Here is a 16,483-nt window from a genome sequence, read left to right as displayed (position 1 = left end):
TGTTTAGTGGCAAGAGTGAGGCCAAAGAGGGAAGTGTACAAGTGCTTTATCATTCCAAGCATCATGCTTTTGTCCTTACTGTGCTTCCAAGCAAAGGGAGGGGGACACAGGAATGTTGAGACTTACTACTGCCCAATGCTGAGAACTCATTAGGACTTGATCCAAAGTCTGTTGAAGTTAACAGGAGTTCCCTCCCCGCCATTGACTTCAGTGGGCTTTGTCTAATGCCTTTAGCATTAAACTTGGACTCATACTTAGCCTCCTCACTTGCACTGGAAGGCAGCAATACTGCTCATTCTGCTAAACATTGCAGGATTAAGGCCCAAATTTGTATGTTACTATCAGCCCTTGCCATATATAGAGCACCAGCCTCATTCACAAAGCTGGCATGGCACTTTAGTTTAATTTGCAACATAAAAACTTGACATGCTTCACTGCCATAGCTTAGAAAATTGAAGCGAAAAAATTCATCCTTCAATGTGCAAATCAATTTTCTTTTATATTTGCTCCTGGACACAGGGCTATGACATTGGCAAGCACAATGTTGCCTGACAAGAATCTTTGAGAACAGGCGAAGACAAAAATACAGGGGTGAGGAGAGGTGGGGGGGGAGGTTAAAAAGCACATGCGACTCCTTTGTGATGTTATTTACAAGCTGTTTACTAAAAGACATCTAGTGTCTCTAACATGCTCTGCTGATTGGCATAATCTGCAATGTGTGAGCAGCAGAGCTGGGGAAAGATGGTGCTTTAATTCCATCTCTCCTCCCCTAACCTCCCTTTTCTATTTTCCTTTAGATGGCAACTAACTGTCTTCCCTTTCAAAGAGCATTAAAAGTTGGAAATTTGAGGTAACAGAACTTTGCAGGGTAGCCATTCATTCCCTATGAATCATCTTGCAATTTCTTAGTCTTTCAAAACAGATACTAAAATATATTAATTGCAATTGTAAGAAGAAAGTGAATCGGTTCATTCCTTCACAGCTCCCTGCAATTTCAGCTCACTCTTATGTATGAAGCTGACTTGGGTGGAGAAGGTTAGAAGAAGATGAATTTTAAATTTCAGAATTCCTATCCTCCACCTTTCTAGGAAAGACCAATAAAATGTGCAAAAATCTTAACATTTGGGTTTCACATAGCTGAGAGCACTTTTGATATTCACAGATGCACTATGTTGAACTATGGCCCTAACTTGGCATTCCCTAGAATCCTTTGCCTCTGGCAATCTGAGTCCTTTCTGAATGGATCACAAAAATTGCTATTAAAAAAAAGAAAGAAGAAGAAGAAGAAAATAGCTGCCAACAGGAGAAAAAGAATTAGGGAGACAGTGGAGATATGGAGATCCTCCTTCCTGCAGGCACCCAGTCAACCTCCACAACAGCCCAAAGATATGGACAGAATGGACCATCTCTCAGCTCCCTGCCTATACCAGCTGTGCCTTTGAACTCGATGTAGAATTTTCTTCACACTGAAAGGGATCCCTAATAAGTCAGATGAAAAATCAGCAGCATTAGATGCCATGCCCCGAGTTAAATGAATTGAGCTGCTCGCAATACGGCTCAAGGCAGTTCTCAATCAAGACATGTTTGTATCTACCCAGCCTACCCCTTGATGCCATGGATCATGAAGCCACACACAGAGGCAGCTGACAGTGGTCAGGATCTCAATTACAGGCTGAGCTTTGAAACCCTATGTTAGAATCCATGGTCACTCTACCCCATCTTCTGTATCTGTACATTAGATGCCACAGTTGGCTGCATTAAAGACAGCCAGATAATGCACCTATCATTATTGCATGCAAACGTGGATATAGTAAGACCCTGTCATCGGGCTGCAGCCAAAGTTGCCAACTCATGATTTTATTGAGTCTCATGGTATGTGGTGTTTTTCTGATAGCCTCAGCTCCTGGATGGAATGATACTCAGTTTTTTTTTTTTTGTTTTTTTTTTTTATAAATGAACCTTTTTAGTCCTCATGGCTGCAGAAGAAAGCTTGAAAACATGATCTGAGAGAAACCTCACCTCTCAGAAACTAGAAAGCAAAACAACCCCAAATTTATCATTTTTAAAACTTCTTTTTGAGAGGCACATCTCGTGATCTTTCAATGCATGGGGCTGGCAACACTGCTGCTGTTCTCTTATTTTTACCCTGGTGAATCAGATGCTACTCAGTTCAAGTCAGTGGACTTACAGTGGTATGAAACAGATGCAAGTGACCACAGAACAGCCTCAATCTTCAACAGGTTCCCATATTCCCTACAAAATGTTATTTTCTCCCTGCTCTTTGTTTTATAAAGCTAAGCTTGCATGCAAAAGCATGTTGTGGTTTGAGTTATAATTAGGAGAGCAAGTCATATGGTTCATGGCCTGCCTGGAAAGGTCACTCATTCTGAGTGTTGGGGCAGTTAATTAAACCCTCACCTAATCAATTTAAATCTTCCTATAGACAATTACAACTTTGATCATTTACCTTTTTAAAAAAATAGTTATTTTCAAACAGATTATAGTGAGCATGAATAGCTGGTAATTGGGGTTAAAGAGTGTGTGGGTAATTCATTACCTGCCCTTTATGCGGAGATTATTATGTGTGGGGGCATTATGGAAGACTCCCTCCCACCTCTATCTATTCCATCTCTCTCATCATGCTGCCACACCTTTATTTTGGTTCCATAGAGGAAAGCTTCCCCATCTTTCCTCTTGCTATTTGGAAACCCACTTATCATTGTGACCCTTTAGTCCCAGTTAAATAGGAGGCTTATGATGCTTTCTACAGCCCAGTCCATAAAAGCCAAGGGTGGAGGGGGATTTAGGTTTACTCCAGATAGCCACCCCCCCCCAAAAAAAAAAGTATCAACAGCCAGGGCTTTGGAGTGGAGCCCAAAGCTGGAGTGCAGAGCAGCTCCGGAGCAGGGGAGCTGCAGGTTTTTGCCTGGAGCTGGAGCGGAGCTGGAGCACAGCTCCAAAGCCCTGTCAACAGATCAATTTACCTTAATTAAGATCCACATATATGTGGTGTCCCTTAACTTGGATATCTTAAGAACTTCCTGTTCAGCCTCAGCACTTTGGGAACCAGCCCATTAACAGCAGGTTTGTAATTGTGCCCAGCTGGGCCCCTCCCTGCCTGTATTAACCTCTTCTCTGAGCTCAGAATTAATTAGGTTTATACATCCCCAAAATTCTGTCCTTAACTATAGTCATGAACATGTTAAAAATTTTTTTTAAATATTATATCTATATCGATATAGATATATAGATAGTCCCAAGCAATAAGGGACTGCTTGCCAGCTAGACAAATGCTTTCTGTGTGTCATTTTGATGTAAGGCACTCCTATATCTGCTGTTATGAGATGCAAAATATTGTTTAAAAAAACTGATGGTGAACTGAACTGAAATTTCATTACAGCTGGGGTCTGGGTTTTCAGAATATTGTTTTTTTTCCCCCCGGAAACTGTCGTGTTTTCCTTATTTCATTTCCAAAAAGACATGCAGACAACAAAGCAAACCACCCACATTACACACACATACAAAACCCAGTCACAACCCATTGTGTGTGTGCACAGATTCAAATACTAATCCCACTCTACACACAAATAAAAACCCTATCGCACACCAACAAGCAAAACAGTTCTTACTGCACGCATAAAGCCCCTAATACATGAGCATGTGTGCACAGACACCCCACCACCTATTAGAGAGAAAGAAAGCACCTATGCAATGAGTTTGTTAAAGTTACTTACCAAACCCCAGACCAGATTCTGATATCAGCTATACCAGTGCAAAGCTGCAGTAGCCATATTGGATAAACCTCTTCCCAGCTTTCACTGCCATTGAGCCAGATTCTGATCCTTTATGCCAAAGCCAATGTGGCTACTACAGTTTTGCACCAGAGTAACAGAGATCAGAATCTGTCTCAGTGATCATAAAGCCTGGGAAGAGATTAATCCAATGTTCTGACTAATTTAGAAGCTTTTCAAAGTGTATATTGCACAGTATATCACCCACATATTCACTCACACACAGGTATATTCAGGATGAAAAATCCATGTTACTGTTTCTTTCTTTAAAATGTTGGGACAAATCTCTACTTGCTGTAAATGGGTGTAGATAATTTAGCCCTTGATCTCCCTCCACCCCAAACCAAGTCCATGTTCACGTGTCAAATATTCAGTATGTCCTTTGGGGGAGTTTTTAAGTGATGCCTCTTCCTCTACCTTCATCTCCATTGAACAAGAGGAGATCACACATACATCCCCTTCATTTCCACATAGTTGTTTAATAGTCTGTTTAATGCAGACTAGCAAGGTGGATCTATATTAATACTTCAAACTACAGCCCATGGGTTTAAATCCCTTCAACAAAAGCAGCTTTTAGACCTTCACGTCTATCCTGACTCAGTTGGATAAAGCACTGTGCTGCTTTCTCATTAAAGCCAGCAATGATATCCCCTGCTCCCCATCCCTCCACCTTCTGCATGCCCCCTTATTACTTGAACATAGTTGCAGTCTCGCTATCCTGATTAGTGGGGAAAAAATTGTTCAGGTAAGATGCTTCATTAGGAACTGCTGCCTTCCCACCTTTCAAGCTAGCGCCTACATTTTAATTTACTAGCCAGCACTAATGAACTCAATACAGGACCTAATGCTTTTCCTTGGGGTGTAGAGATAATTTAGGCAAGTGCAGACTGAGGTTAGTAGGAGGAGAGGATGTATTAGAGTATTAGGATAGCACAATTTAAGTTCAAAGCTTGAATTCACGTCCCTTTCTAGTTTTGCAAAAACTTTCCTAAATTTCTTCCCGCCCCCATGGTCTGCAATGCAGAAGAGCTGAGCGAAGGTGTAGCTAGTGATTTAAACTAGGCAGAATCAGTAATCAATTTATTGCCCCAAGAGTGCAGTCTACACCTGCCCTTACTACACATGCGATGGGTGAAATTCACCCCTGGAGTAGACAGCTGGTGCACCACTGGAGCCCCTTCCCTGCCCACATGAGGGTTTGAAGCATCATTGAGAGATTGGAAGGTGATTTCCATCCTCTTCAACTCTAAAACAAATCCCACCCAACACAAAGCACAAGTAACTTGAATTTGTACAGAGTGTGTGGGTTGGCTACACTTGCAGGTGTGCAGTGCTGGGAGTTACAGCTGTCTTTGCACAGCTGTGTAGGGAAAGCGCTGGAGTGTGGCCACACTGACAGCTACCAGTGCTGCAGTGTGACCACATTTGCAGTATTTGCAGCGGTGTTGGGAGTGGTGCATTATGGGCAGCTATCCCACAGAGCACCTCGTCCCATTTTGGTGCCATTTTGGCGCCGTGGGTTGTGGGAAGGGGGCGGAGGGGGCGGGTCATTCCACTTCCTGTCCCAATGCCCGTGATGCATCACTTCACATCCCAGCAATTCTTGTTTTTCTGTCCATGTTTGTCGCCATCTTTACTCTCTCAACGGTTTCTGCGCGATTTCTGTGGGAAATGGAGCCCGAACTGCTGAGGAGTATGCTGACAAGACTTGCCAGCACATCACATTTGGCAGTTGAGCGATTCCTTAAGATCCAAAGCGATTAGGAGTCCGACGATGATAGCGAGTCGCCTGACGCGTATAACACTAAATTGCTTCTGGCATTCATGGAAATTCAGAGAAAAGCCACTTTCATGGGACTGTGTGAGGAGCTCGCCCCCACCCTGCGGCGCAAGTACACGAGACTGAGAGCTTCCCTGCCGGTGGAGAAGCGGGTGGCTATTGCAATCTGGAAGCTGGCAACTCCAGACAGCTACCGAGCGGTTGGGAACCAGTTTGGAGTGGGAAAGTCGACTGTTGGAATCGTGTTGATGCAAGTTTGCAGGGCCATTAATCACATCCTGCTAAGAAGAACCGTGACTCTGGGGAACGTGCAGGACATTGTGGATGGCTTTGCACAAATGGGTTTCCCTAACTGTGGAGGGGCGATAGATGGAACACATATTCCTATTCTGGCACCATCCGAGTACGTTAATCGGAAGGGGTATTTCTCTATGGTTCTCCAGGCGCTTGTGGATCACCGTGGGCGTTTCATTGACATTAACACAGGCTGGCCTGGAAAGGTGCATGATGCATGCATCTTTCGGAACACTGGCCTGTTCAGGAAGCTGTAGGCAGGGACTTTTTTCCCAGACTGGAAGATCACAGTAGGGGACGTCGAAATGCCCATTGTGAGCCTTGGAGACCCCGCTTACCCGTTAATGCCTTGGCTCATGAAACCATATACAGGGAACTTGACAGGAGCAAGGACTGGTTCAACTACAGGCTGAGCCGGTGCCGAATGACTGTGGAGTGTGCTTTTGGCCGTTTAAAGGGGCGCTGGCGATCTCTGTATGGGAAGCTAGACTTGGGGGAAAGCAGCATCCCTGCGGTTATATCCGCGTGCTGTACCCTCCATAATATTTGTGAAGGGAAGGGTGAAAGATTCAGTCAGGCACAGACCTCTGAGGTTCAATGCCTGGTGGCTGAATTTGCACAGCCAGAGAGCAGGGCTACTAGAGAGGCCCAGCACAGGGCTTCAAGGATTAGGGATGCCTTGAGGGAGGAATTTGAGGCTGAAAACCAACAGTAATGTTTGCTGCCTTGCATGGGAGTGAAGTGCAGTGGTTACACTGTTAGAAGGAATCTGTGTTTCCTAAGCTGATTTGCAATGCCTGTTTCTTTCCTGGGCTAAGGTATCTTTGACTTTTTCAAAGCCAAAAATTCATTTATTGAAAAGAAAATAACTTTATTGACAGACACACAACATTTAGGGAACCTAAAAGGGCAGGGGGGTGGTCTGGGAACTGTTCAGTCACAGGTTTGAATATGTCCTGACTGGAGTGCTGTGCAATGACTGCTGCACTTCAGGATGCCTATACTGCATGGTGATGGGGGTTGAGTGTAGAGGGTAAGGGTCATAGTTCTCAGGGCTGGTTGGTGAACGTACAGGTGTTGGAGGCAGCTGGTGGTGGTAAGAACCTGGATGCTGGGGAAGGGGGTTTTGAGCTGACATTGGGGCACAAGGGAAAGAGCTTTGGGACGGAGTGGGGGACGGCGCGGTAGTGCTCTGCCTGCATGGCTACAAGCTCCTGGATAGAGTCCGCTTGGAGCGCCAGGATGCTTATCAGCTGCTTTGTGCTTTTCTTCCTGGCCACTGCGTTTTTCTAGCAGATCCTGCTTTCCCTTTCCCTCCAGTCCTGCACTTTTTGATTCTCTGTGACAGAGTGATCCATAACTGCTTGCAGCAGGTCGTCTTTGCTTTTTCGCGGCTTCTTCCAGAGGTTTTGGAGTCTTTGAGCTGTTGATAACATGGGCAGCCGAGATCTCAAGGTTGCTTGTGGAAAGGCAAAAAAGGCAGCACTTAACAGAGGCAGCATTGTTTATATCAGACAGTTATTCCCACACAGTGAAGGAGTTTACAGTCTTCACAATAGCATAATTTTCCCAGACCAAAGAGAGCGCACATAACCCACAGGAGCCCCAAAATGGTGAGTAAGGGGGACTGATTGCTTCAGGGCTGTACTATCCTCGGGGTTTCTGTGCATTGGGGAAAGCAAACAGCTGCAGGGGGCACCTACGCTGAACACTCTCCCAACATTTTCCACAGGAGTTGATCCTGGAAGATATCTCGCTGCTGCGGGTCACCTGGGAAGAGCGGGAGGATCTTCTACAGCAATGCGGATTCCGCCCTGGCCCCTATGCAGCTTGCCTGTGTGCAGCAATGGTCCCCCCACCCCTCGCAGCACGCGTTAGCCTGACTGAGACAAGGATCACAGTGGCTCTCCCAATAAACTTGTGCAAGCGCATTGCCCACGCTCTGGCTGAAACTTTTGAAGAGATTACCGAGGCCGATTACCGTGACATGATAGACCACATCAATGCGCTATTCCACATCTAGGCATGCATGCATGCAGCCCTAACCCTCCCTCCTCTCCCGAAAAATTTCCATCCTGAAAATAAAAGCTGCTTACCGGGAACCCGTTCCTCTGTTTGTCCTCCACCAAGTACTGGCTGCTGCGACTGGCTACCTTCCTCCTGGCTTGAGAAGAGCTCCTGGCTGCATGCCTCCAGGGACTCCGGGGTGTCTCCCCCCACCCCAGTACCCTCACTCTCAGTTTCCTCCTCCTCCCCCCCTTCCTCCTCCCCTGCCCCCCACTCTGAAGTGTCCATCGTGGTCCTCGGATTGGTGGTGGGGTCACCCCCAAGTATCGCGTCCAGCTCTTTGTAAAAACGGCAGGTCGTGGGGGCAGCGCCGGAGCGGTGGCTTCCCTCACGGGCTTTGCAATAGGCACTCCGCAGCTCCTTCACTTTAACTCTGCACTGCAGCGCGTCCCGGTCATGGCCCCTTTCCAGCATGGCTCTTGATACCTGCCCAAAGGTATCGTAATTCCTACGGCTGGAGCGCAGCTGGGACTGCACAGCTTCCTCCCCCCAAACACTGATGAGGTCCAGCAACTCGCCATTGCTCCATGCTGGGGCTCGTTTGGCGCGTGAAGGCATGGTCACCTGGAAAGATTCACTGATTGCACTCCACACCTGAGCAAACAGGAAGGGGATTTTTAAAATTCCTGGGGCATTTAAAGGGCGGGTCATCTGAGGCCAGGGCAGAAGAGTTCGAACTGATGAGCAGAGTGGCTGAACAGGCATTCTGGGATACCTCCAAATACCTCTGGAGGCCAATAACAGCACTTTTGGTGGCCACACTGGCGGAGCAGCGCTGCATCACCAGTGCTGCAGTCGTTATTCCCCAGGCCGAGGTGGAGTACAGCCAGCGCTGTAGCCAGGGAGATACAGTGCTGTATGTGCCTTGCAAGTGTGGACGGTGAGTGAGTTGCAGTGCTGTAAAGCCACCACCAACGCTGCAACTCTCCAGTGTAGCCAAGCCCTGTGGGTGGGGTGGGGGGGGGCATATTTTATTCTAAGGATCTCAAGCATGTTGCAAACATCCTGTTAAACTAAGACTCAAAACAGTGAGGAAAATTGTAAAACATTATCCAGATATGAAGGGAGGGGAACCTATCAACCCAGAACAGGTAAGCTCTGACATACCATTTTTCATCCATAGAACTCAACGTTCTTTAGCAAAGGTGAGCCACTGACTTTACAGAAGGGGAATTGAGGCACAGGGAGATAATTTAACTGAGATCACACAGATGTTGGAACAGAACCAAGGTCTCCTGACTCCTTGTTTGGGGCCCTCTTCACTGGGCCACCACGCCTATTAACCTGCTAAAGCTGTGGATTTGACCTACTATGCAGGTTTAAATCAAGACTTGCATTTTCATTTTATCCTCTCCGCCCCCCCCCCCCCCCACACACACACACGCTGCATTGAACATGAAGGTACAGTTTCCTGTGTATTTGGCAGCGCTCCTTGTCCCCAGCAATGATAGCATCTAGTGTCAGGCATGAATACTGATGCAAAAGCAGTGTCCCTGCCTGGAATATTGTTGGGACGCTACATCTGGCCTGTTTGAATGGCCTTCATTATAACTGGTCCACCAAGATAATGATACGCTGCAGCCATTTATGCCATTCATTTGCTCTCTAGCAAATTAGTTCTCCCTGCCCCTCTTTAGATGGTGACAGTGTAGCCTGAAACAAATATTGAGCTGAACAATGTCATTAACCTTTAAGAATACAGACTGGAGCGTCAGTCAATACAGACCCAGGCAGCATAATTGTCCATCTTCCAGAGACTAACTTGAGTTTGGAAAGTTCAAGCTGCGATGTTATCTTATCTAAATAGAGATCTTCCTATGAAGGGATGGATTCACATTTACACTACAGGTGACTTTATACTACTCTGGCAGTATAAAGGGGCTTTAATGTGGGCATAAATTGCCTTTACACTCACTTAAGGCCCATCAAATGTGAATTGTCATAGCTCCATTAAAGCAACAAAGAGTCCTGCAGCACCTTACAGACTAACAGACATATTGAAGCATAAGCTTTCATGGGTGAATACCCACTTTGTCAGACACATGTAGTGGAAATTTCCAGAGGCAGGTATAAATATGCAGGCAAGATTCAGTCTAGAGATAACAAGGTTAGTTCAATCAGGGAGGATGAGGCCCTCTTCTAGCAGTTGAGGTGTGAACACCAAGGGAGGAGAAACTGCTTTTGTAGTTGGCAAGCCATTCACAGTCTTTGTTTAATCCTGAGCTGATGGTGTCAAATTTGCAAAGGAACAAAGAGAAACCTCCGAACTTCAGGAGTCTGGTCCTGAAGTTTTTTTGCTGCAGGATGGCTACCTTTAAATCTGCTAGTGTGTGTCCAGAGAGGTTGAAGTGTTCTCCTACAGGTTTTTGTATATTGCCATTCCTAATATCTGACTTGTGTCCATTTATCCTTTTAGCCAGGAAGTTGCAGGTCAGCAGGGGGCAGGGCCTGCCCTGGGGTGCACAGAGGCGTGTGTCCCAAAGGTGGAAGTTGGGGTCCTGGTGACCGCTGTGGTGGAAACAGATCCCAAGATATCTGTAGGTGAAAGCAAACCCAACCTGAGTGAAATTTTGCTGGCCAGTGAAGAGTCTGCCATAGCTGGTAGCTGTGAGCCCATAGCTGGACCAGAGTCACCTTCCCTTTCGGGGGACACAAGAATGTCTGACCCAAAGGGAAGCCCAGAGAGGGAAGCCTAGATGGAAGGTTTGGGGGTGGGGGTGCAGAGAGTCCACCCACCTTTTTTAGGAAGAGACTTGCCCAGGAGGAGGGTGAAAAGTCTGCATTTAAAATGCCAGCCCCCTCTCCTGTGGATCAGGCTTTAAGGGAAACCTGGGGATCAGGTCTCCTGGAGGGGAGAGTCCATCCAGATGACCTGTTAGGAACAGAAATTGGGGTGCCCAAAGGGGTCCAGAGCACCCCATTAAAAGATGATGTTCTTGCTACACTTGTAAGCAATAAAACTCTCTCTCCAAGACGGGGGGAGAGAAATCTCTGCATGAGTGGAACTTCACAAGGGAGTAGGGTCCAGCCTGGAGAAATTCCAGAGGGAGGGGCCGAGGGCAGGCATGGTTGCAGTACACCCTTTCCTGGCCAAAGATCCAAACACATGCCTGAATTAGAAGCCTTCCCCAAAGAGGCAGAAGAATTTGCATCAGAGTGTCTACCAGAGGGCACAAAGAACTGGGAAAATGCAATAGATGCTAAACAAGTCAAATTGAATGAACGAAGCCTGTCCACCATAGATTTTCTGTTAGCAAAAGACACAAGTTAATTCACCTATGGGATAAAACAAAGGAATTCATACAAGTGGTAAACCTTTAAAGATGTGGGACATACCTGATTTGTGGAAGAAACTGTTGTACATGCTAGGGATGGTGACAAGACAGCCCCACAAGCATGTTATTTTTCAGCCTATACCTGTAAACAGACTGGAAGCTTGGCACAGCAGCAAAATCATAACAGGCCATGCTGCTGTGTAGAAGGGGAAACTGAGGCACGCTGCCTCATGGCATTGGTGGCTAGATGCCAAGACACCTCCACTTTAACAAATATTGCTGTCTGCATTCTGTTAGCAATACTACACCCCACCCCGTTTTTAGGCATCTGGGGACCAGGAACCCCAAAACTGGCTAGGACCCTTAGGAATGACATCATACGCTTTAAAGGTACTGAAAAGGAGTGTGACCAAAGACAAACAGGGATTTTACATGTACTGTCTCTGCCACGGACAGCGTCCAAGTCTCTGGCAGTAAGCTTAGGGGGAGGGTATGACGGTACCTCCCATAAGGCTTTATGGAAATATGCTTAGAATGTGTTTTATGGAAATATGCCATGTAACATATCTCCGTAAAGGTTATGATCTACTGAATGTATTAATCCTATCTGTATGCATGTATCATTTTTGTATTTGAAGTTATGAATGTTGGCTGTGTACTGGCTTGATTTCTAAATAACCGTAGTAGAGCATTTGGTCTGTTCCTGGAGAAAGGAATGTTGAAATTAAGTACCTAATCAAGAAACACTTAAAGGACAATGGATCTTGGAATGCTGCAATCCACATAAGAAGTCTAGTTGAGGACTTTCAAGGTAGCATGCAGACAATGGATGCTACCTGTAAAAACTGTGAATCATGCATTGACATGTGACTTGCCCAGGTGACTCCAAAACTCCATCTTGGAGCTGGACTTTGCATAGGAAGGAGGAGGGGGTCTCCACCCACAAGAGAAAGTCTATTTAAACCCCTGGGAGGCCCCTCCATTTTGTCTTCAGATGGCTAAAGAGGGAGCCTCTCCACCCCCCAGGATACTTGAAAGAAACTGGAACAGAGGACAGTGTGCAAGGGGCGTGAGTGATTGTGGACTCAGGCTAAAAGGAGATTAGCCTGTAAAAGGGAGCATTCTGGAACTGGTGAGTCTCTTATCTGTATTCAGTTTGATTAGACATAGATTTGCGCGTTTTATTTTATTTTGCTTGGTGACTTACTTTGATCTGTCTGTTACTACTTGGAACCACTTAAATCCTACTTTCTGTATTTAATAAAATCACTTTTTACTTAATACATACTCTGAGTTAATTAATACCTGGGGGAGCAAACAACTGTGCTTATCTCTCTATCAGTGTTATAGAGGACAAACAATTTTTATGCGTTTACCCTGTATATTTTATATATATAAAAAAAATTATTTTTTTTTAGACCCCACACTGGAGGGGGGGTTGAGCATCTGAAGACAGGAACACTTGGTGTTAGCTGCTTTAAGGTAATTCAGACCCTGGGTCTGTGTTGGAGCAGACAGGAGTGTCTGGCTCAGCAAGACAGGGTGCTGGGGTCCTGAGCTAGCAGGGAAAGCAAGAGCAGAAATCAATAGAACTATGACTGACTAGACCAGCTGAGGATCTGTTCTCCAGGGTGGTGTAAAGTGGCCTTCGACTAAATGAGAACTCAGGCCATAGTGTCATTACACACAATATACACTCTTAGTGCCATCTTCAAGGCACAGACTCACACTCCCTTTATAGCTAATATACATACGGCATCAATTTAGATACACCTACACTTTGCACAATATGGGAAGAGAACTATGCTGTAATGCACCACATATGTAGAGAGGTATATTGGTATACTGGGAAACTTAGAGACCATTATAGCTGTGTAAGATGCGCTAATATTGCAAGAGTAATTATGAAGCAGATCTGATTAACTGATCAATGGCAGGGGTTCAAAGAGTCCTACTTGCTTGTGTCTTCCTCCATGCAACCATGCATAGCTGACTTGATAGAGAAGAAGGCTAGTCTTGCTATTAGAACATTAGATAGGGAAGTAAGCACATTTTAAGGTAAGCAAATGCTTCTATGCTTTTGTCATAACTATAAAGGGAAGGGAACAGCCCTCCTGTGTACAATACTATAAAATCCCTCCTGGCCAGAGACACTAAAATCCTTTTACCTGTAAAGGGTTAAGAAGCTCAGGTGAGTTGGCTGACTCCTGACCCAAAGGACCAATAAGGGGACAAGATACTTTCAAATCTTGGTGGTGGGAAGGCTTTTGTTTGTGCTCTTTGTTTTGGGGGTGGTTTGCTCTTGGGACTAAGAGGCACAGGACATCAATCCAGGCTCTCCAAATCTTTCTGAACAAGTCTCTCATATTTCAAACTTGTAAGTAACAGCCAGGCAAGGCATGTTAGGTTTAACTTTGTTTTCTCAACTTGTAAGTGTTCCTTTTTGCTAAGAGGATTTACCTCTGTTTGCTGTAACTTTGAACCTAAGGCTAGAGGGGGTTCCTCTGGGCTCTATGAATCTGATTACCCTGTAAAGTTATTTTCCATCCTGATTTTACAGAGATGATTTTTACCTTTCTTTCTTTAATTAAAAGCCTTCTTTTTAAGAACATGATTGATTTTTCCTTGTTTTAAGATCCAAGGAGATTGGATCTGGACTCACCAGGAATTGGTGGGAGAATGGTTAAATTCTCCTTGTGTTAAGATCCAATGGGTTGGATTGGTGTTCACCAGGGACTTGGTGAAGAAGTCTCTCAAGACTGTCCAGAGAAGTGAGTTAGTATTTGGGAGTGGTGGCTGCAAGACCAGATCTAAGCTGGTAGTTAAGCTTAGAGGTGTTCATGCAGGTCCCCACATCTGTACCCTAAAGTTCAGAGTGGGGAAGGAACCTTGACAGCTTTCTTGAATAGGGATGGACTTATAGATGGGTTTAAGTACTTCCCTGAATTGAGGCCACATGTCATCTGTAAAATGGAAATACCTCTTCTCTCCTCCTCTTAGACTGTGAATTCTTCAGGGCAGAGACCATCTTGTACTGTATGGTGGGCACTGTACACACAGTGAGGTTGTAGGCACTACTGGAATTCAAATAATAAAGTTGTTATGGGGCAGGTTGAGGTTTCATTCTTCCTTTGATACCATTGGTCCACACAACACTCTTAGAAACCATGTGGACCAATGGTATCAACTCAATCACTAGAGAGAGAGAGAGAGAGAGAGAGAGAGAGTGATTGAGTTGATACCGTTGGTCCACATGGTTTCTATATATATAGCAGAAAACACCCCACTGCTGTAGACATAATCTAAGGGTTTAGCTGTGGTCAAACAATTTCCAGATCAATGAGCCTAATGTAATATTTATGAAGGCTCCCTGCTTTAATTATGTCAAGATTGTAAGACTAATTTGATATTATTTCTGCTGCTGATGTTCAGAGGTAGGCAGTTAAAGAATGCATGTCCCTTTCAATCATAGCTTTAAAAAACAAGCTATAATTTAATAGGTTCACAGCACAGGGATTTGTATATAGGACAGTGTTGCCTAGATTCTGAACGGCTAAGCAAAATTGCAACTTCAGGCCACTGCCAAGGAGTAATTCTGATGCAGTATGTATAAATAAATATAAATAAATCCAACTTTGTTTCTAGTATACTTGTTTTATCTTTTACCTCCTTCCCATGGAAAAAAGCCATAACGATATAGGGAAAAAATTTTTAAAAAAAATACAAAACCAAACCAAAGCACCATGAGCAAATTATATCGTGCCTATTGGCTCAACAGGAGCTATGCATACTAGATGAAATTTATCCCGGCTCATAAATCCTGCACCAGACTATGCAGCACTTAGTCAATCCAATAGTACTTAAATGATGCACAGGGACATTTCACAGGCAAGAACCCACCAAATCTGGACATACATATGGGAGGGAAGAATATGGGACTGATAGGTGTCCCTACGCCTATTCTCCTCAAGTCTCCTGGCACTCACACCTACATCAGCCTTCCCACCCCTCCACTCCACCTAATCCCTAGCCTGTCTTCCCTCACCTACCATTTATCCCCTTCCCCAAAACACCCCTCCCTTCACTGCAGCCCCCAAACCCTCTCCCCCTAATTGCCCCTCCTAGGAAGTACTTATGTCTAGTTCTCCCCCTAGAAAACAAAGTTTTAGGGAACTACAAGAGGTTGGGGTCCACAGGCAGAGCTGGGGGTGCTATGTTTCCTTCACCCGAGCCCCCAACTTTTCTCTTTTCCCATCCATCCCCCTAACCCCTCTCTCACTGTTCCTCCTTTTCTCTGCCCTCTAATATCCCTTCTCTCCAGGAAGTATTTACATGTCTATTTTTCCCCCCCTCCGTATACTTGGATTACATATATTCCATCCAAAATGAAATTGCCAGCCATGACTCAAATTGTAGTGACCTCCAGCCAAGCAATACAAAACTCCTTTTGGCTTAAGTGGGGGCTTGTGATTAATGTATCTTTAGTTATGTTAATTGAAGGGTGCCTTCACAGCCATCAATAGATCTTTAGTGCCTCTCAAACTAACAATACAAGGCAGCAGAAAGACTTCTTTTTCATATGGAGGGAGTCTGTGGCCTGGTCTACACTACGAGTTTATACCAAATTTAGCAGCGTTAAACCGATTTAATCCTGCACCCATCCACACAACGAAGCCCTTTATATCGATATAAAGGACTCTTACAAATGATTTCTGTACTCCTCCCCGACGAGGGGAGTAGCGCTGAAATTAGTATTGCCATGTCGGATTAGGGTTAGTGTGCCCGCAATTCGACGGTATTGGCCTCCGGGCAGTATCCCACAGTGCACCATTGTGACCGCTCTGGAAAGCCATCTGAACTCGGATGCACTGGCCAGGTAGACAGGAAAAGCCCTGCGAACTTTTGAATTTCATTTCCTGTTTGGCCAGAGTGGAGAGCTCACCAGCACAGGTGACCACGCAGAGCTCATCAGCACAGGTAACAATGCAGTCACCTGAGAATCGAAAAAGAGCTCCAGCATGGACTGCATGGGAGGTACTGGATCTGATCGCTGTATGGGGAGAGGATTCCGTGCTAACAGAACTCCGTTCCAAAAGACAAAATGAAAAAACATTTGAAAAAATTTCCAAGGCCATGATGCAGAAAAGCCACACCAGGGACTCAGTACAATGCCGTGTGAAAGTTAAGGAGCTCAGACAAGCCTACCAGAAAACCAAAGAAGCAAACGGAAGGTCCAGGGCAGGGCCGAAAACATGCCGCTTCTACGCTGAGCTGCA

At 45.3% G+C, this 16,483-nt stretch overlaps 1 protein-coding gene across 1 annotated transcript in view; it reads right to left on the bottom strand.

Moving 5' to 3' along the window:
• Window positions 1-3,754, bottom strand: part of UNC5D (unc-5 netrin receptor D) — a 428,876-nt gene extending 425,122 nt beyond the window's left edge. Inside the window, exon 1 of the mRNA XM_039525941.1 lies at window positions 3,735-3,754. The gene's annotated coding sequence lies outside the window, so the exon portion shown is untranslated. The remainder of the gene's footprint in view (window positions 1-3,734) is intronic.
• Between the last annotated feature and the right edge of the window lie 12,729 nt (window positions 3,755-16,483).

The sequence above is a fragment of the Mauremys reevesii genome, linkage group 2, assembly GCF_016161935.1.
Source record: "Mauremys reevesii isolate NIE-2019 linkage group 2, ASM1616193v1, whole genome shotgun sequence".
Classification (NCBI taxonomy): domain Eukaryota; kingdom Metazoa; phylum Chordata; order Testudines; family Geoemydidae; genus Mauremys; species Mauremys reevesii.
Note: the sequence above shows the minus strand (reverse complement) of the source record. Positions and strands in the feature narration are given on the sequence as shown.